The 4,649-nt window shown below is 33.7% G+C and overlaps 1 pseudogene; it reads right to left on the reverse strand.

Moving 5' to 3' along the window:
- The window catches only part of LOC132169821 (tyrosyl-DNA phosphodiesterase 1-like), a 12,893-nt pseudogene that overhangs the window by 7,758 nt on the left and 486 nt on the right, over positions 1–4,649 (reverse strand).

A 4,649-nucleotide genomic window follows, 5' to 3' on the forward strand; every position in this document is an offset into this window, starting at 1 on the left:
ACTCTCAAAGTCGACCCTAATAATAGGTCAATAGCGTCCACTCTTAGTGGACGCTATTGGTCATCAAATTTATTTTTTTAATTTTTTTTTAATTCTTCTAGGCACTCTTTAGGGTCGACTTTTGTCGACCCTAATAATAGGTCAATAGCGTCCACTCTTAGTGGACACTATTGATCATCAAATTTATTTTTTTAATTTTTTTTTAATTCTTCTACGCACTCTTTAGGGTCGACTTTTGTCGACCCTAATGCCTAACTATTAGGGTCGACTCTCAAAGTCGACCCTATTGAGCTTTTATGTGATTTTTTTTTCTTTTTTTATTTTTTTTCCATCTTTCAGCGTCCACTTAAGTGGACGCTATTGGTTAAGTATTAGGGTCGACTATTGTCGACCCTAAAAGTTTTTTTTTCGCCGCTTAAATTTTTCCCGCCCCTAGGATAATTCCCGCGCGTATATTAGGGTCGACTTATTAGCGTCCACTGTAAAGTGGACGCTAATAGTCAACTTTTCGACCCATTATTAGCGTCTACTTCGAGGTGGACGCTAATACGGAACTATTAGGGGCGACTTTGAAAGTCGCCCCTAATAGTTGAGTATTAGGGGCGACTTTTGAGTCGCCCCTAATAAGTCGCCCCTGATGACTATCTTTCTTGTAGTGACTTGATTATGGCCCATTATGTCTTTCTTAGTAATTTTGTTAAAGATTAATGTTTTTTTCTAACATTTGTTTTAGCAGTTTCCTCAAACCTTCAACCTAAAAAAAATGAATTTTATTTTATTTTTTCAAAAGATAGAATGTAATAATGATCTAAGCTAATTAGATACATGTGGTTAAAACTACCCATAAATTGAGCTTAAATTAATCATGGTCATATGTATCTTACAAAAAGCTTTCTTTGTTTTGATCATTCTCATTGGTTCCATACTAGCACCTTAATTAAAAATGCAAGTATCTCAATTTTTATATATTATCATATCGTTATCCTTTCATCAAAACAGTCATATGAATATACAAATTTCCTTTTAATTGATATATGTTTCATATCGGTTCATAACTACTTTTCTGCTTCAGCCATGTTACTCCATTTGTTCGAGAGAAAATGTTTGGGGTATTATAATTTTTATTGCAATGATCTTCTGCAAATTGACTCGGCAGTCTATGTGGCAGTGTCACATTAGCTACAATCGAATTTAATTATTTAGTTACTAGCATTGTTAGTGTCACATACGTTATTACATGAGTTTGTAAGGGATTTATAGTAAAAGTTTTAGTACCCTTAACAACACTTTTGTTTGAGTAATACCCTTCTATTTTTTTAATCTCACATTCATTCTAAGAATTGATCCAAGATGATGAAAATTAACATTTTTTTTAAAGTACTACTTTCTTTCAACTGATCACTCCCTTGTTTTTGCTCCTAGTTATACCAAAAATGCATTTTATTTTGTCTTAATAATGCATAACTTATGATCATCAGTAAAATATTCTTAGATAAACAATCCAACAATTTATATATATATATATATATATAGGAAGGAAGAGAACTAAGGACACTGCACTCCAAAATAGATGCTATATATGTTTGTTTGTTGCGTTTGAAACTTCCAAACCTAAGAGCTAGAGCAACTGGTGCGATCTACGACGGATTAGGAAAATAGCATGCACTAATTTCATCAGCTACGTACTTCTATTTACCTGATAACATCTGCGTTATAATTCATCACCACTTTCCATCTTCTGCCATGTTTGATTGAGTGAAATATATATTTGATATCCAAAAAAGCAAAAATCAGTCCCATCCAACTCTATATTTATATATATAGCAGGTTTATGCTCAAACCTGAAACCTCGTCTAGCTGGCTAGATTTCCTTGCCAGGGGACTAGGGTATATGGGTACCTAGCTAGTGGCAAAGCAATATATAGCTAGCCCCTTTATTCTTTTTCAAATTTGATTCTACCTTTCCCAAAGAAGATCATCCTAAGAACATTGTACATGATCCTTAAACAATAATGACAAACATATATGTATATTTTTTGAAGGAAAATAATTGGAAGAAGAAAAAAAAAATAAAAATTCAAATAATATATAAAATCACATTATCTGAAATTATGCCAACCTGGTGCTTGCAAATTCATAGAGCTTTCCAGTACTGGCAAAGATGATAAGTCCAACTTCAGCATCACACAGGATAGCCAGCTCCTTGGCCCTTTTGATCAACCCCTTTCTCCGCTTTGAGAAAGTAACCTGCCTGCTCGTTGAATTACCGATCCTTTCAATTGCAATCTTCCCTCTCCCCATCCCCCCTAGTGCTTTCCCCACACTTTTAGGGTTCCTGCAATAAAGACCGGTCTTTATTGAAAAAAGCTTGAAAAATAGTTTGAAAAAAGTTTGAAAAAAAGCTCAAAATGGTAAGACCCGAAAGCTTCCATAAAAGCTTACCTTCAGGTTGATCAGACAAAGCAAGAGTTTTGACTGTTGATGATGACAAGATGGTCTTTGAGGTTTGTGTTGCATCTTCGTTTAGCTTAGCTTTATAGGAGGAGAGAAAAAACGGCTTAGGGGGTGAATATAATCATAATCATATATATAGAAATGGTAAATGGAGAAGAGTGATTTCAGGTATTAAACAATTATCAATGCGCATCATACTTTCTGAAGTGAATTAAAAAAATACTCCAAAGTCTTCATATTTTATCCAAGTATTTTGTTAGAATATATGAAAAATATATTCTAAGGCTAGGTATCATAGAGTGACACGTGCATGGGACTATACGTCCACTTGTGTTACTATGTAGGAAAGTTTTAATGGCTAATATATATATATACCTTCCCAGCAGGCACAGTAAATAATATTTTGTTCAGCATTTATTATTAATTAGATTTAAAAAAAAAAAATTGAATGATGAATCATCGAATTCGAAAAGAAAAACCTAAGAAATCTGTCGTTGTAATATTAATGGTCTGACACTTTTGCCATTGAAAAAACAAAGGGAGGGATATTATGGTCTTCCTGCATTTCTCCATGTATTATAATAAGCCTGTTAATTCAGAAACCATAGCAATATATATAATAACGCAGGTGAAATTTTCGGTCCATGTGTCTGGCAAAAGGTAAGGTTGAATTTGGGGGGAGAGAGAGAGAGAGAGATCTTTTGGTTTTGAAATCCGAAAAAAGGCAAGAAAGAGATCAAATTCATGCATATCCAAAATGCAAAGTCCATTTTTTTTTTATTATTATTATTTTTATGAATGAATTTTTTGTATTACTCACAATCAAATACTAGAAAAGGAATCAAAACAACCGAACATCCAAATGAATTTAGAATTTGTAGGACACGTATAAGGAGGAAGATTAACACAATAATTTAACGTGGTTAGGGAAGATTTCCTATGTCCATGAGTATCAAGGAAAATACAATGAATCTCGGATCTCTCCCTCTCTCTTCTTATTAAACCTTAAACTATCTCTAAGATATATACAATGTGTGTATATAAATTTATTGCATGGCCTTTAATTATTTATAGGGAAAAATAATCCTCTCCTAAGGAAGGTAGGATTCCTAATAGAGAAAGACCGGACTCATAATCCTAAGAAATACACAATTGAAAATTAATATGGGTTTGACGTCTCGAAAATTAAGTTAATTAATCTTATATTGTGAAATTAAATTAAGTGACAGAGATTTATAATTGAGTTTAAGAAATTTCAATTATAACTCGACTAATCCTCTTATGATGATAGTGCCTATATATATGTGATTTAATTTAGATAGAACTTTACACATAATTGCTTGGTTGCAAGAGGCCGGTTATAGTGAATTTTGGCCTCCTAGAAAGTGTACAAGTGTACATCTTTCTTTCAACTTCATGTTGGATTCTCCACGCTCTCCTCTCAAGTACGTAGCATGCCCTTGAGGCCACCCTCATTTATTCGATCATATTGTGATTCCCTCCTCTTTTCTCAACTAATCCAATTACGTACGAAGTGTTCCTAGCATATCTTGGCTTTCTATGGCTTTCTTTCCCGATGCAAAATTCGTAGAATTTATTGTAGTACAAATAGTGCAGTGCATAATCTAGCGACATGGACCCTCCAAGTAACGAATACAACATAAGTCTTTTTATTTATTCCTAACTCTCAAGAAGTACTGGATCTTTTATAACACTCAGCATAAGTTTCCAGATTTTCTGCTTCTTCTAACATGGAGGATGAGGTATATATGGTTCTGCTACATTGTAATTCAAACTTGGAGACTGCAAATCACATCTTTTTAGGTTGTGTTATTGCAAGGATTATATGCAGGAATTCAAGTTGTCCTTTAAATGTTGAAGCTTTTGTTGATTTGCACATCTCTAATTGGATTAAGACTAGTGTTAATCCTTCTAAATTCTTAGCTATCCCTAAAAAAGATTCACAATTTTCAGATCTTTGCATCCATTGCTATGGATCAAATTTAGTTTTTTTAGAAACCAAATTGTGCACAACTTGTTTCTATGGAGGTGCATTCTATTCTATGAGGTATTGGACATGCTGTTAACTCGCATATAGATAATCCAACTCTCCCTTCTCTTTAAAAGAAGAAAGGTTTCCCTCCTCATTGTGAGGCTCCCTACCGCCTCTTGCGGTTGTTTTAGGGTAAGATGGA

The sequence above is a fragment of the Corylus avellana genome, chromosome ca2, assembly GCF_901000735.1.
Source record: "Corylus avellana chromosome ca2, CavTom2PMs-1.0".
In the NCBI taxonomy this organism is placed as follows: Eukaryota; Viridiplantae; Streptophyta; class Magnoliopsida; order Fagales; family Betulaceae; genus Corylus; species Corylus avellana.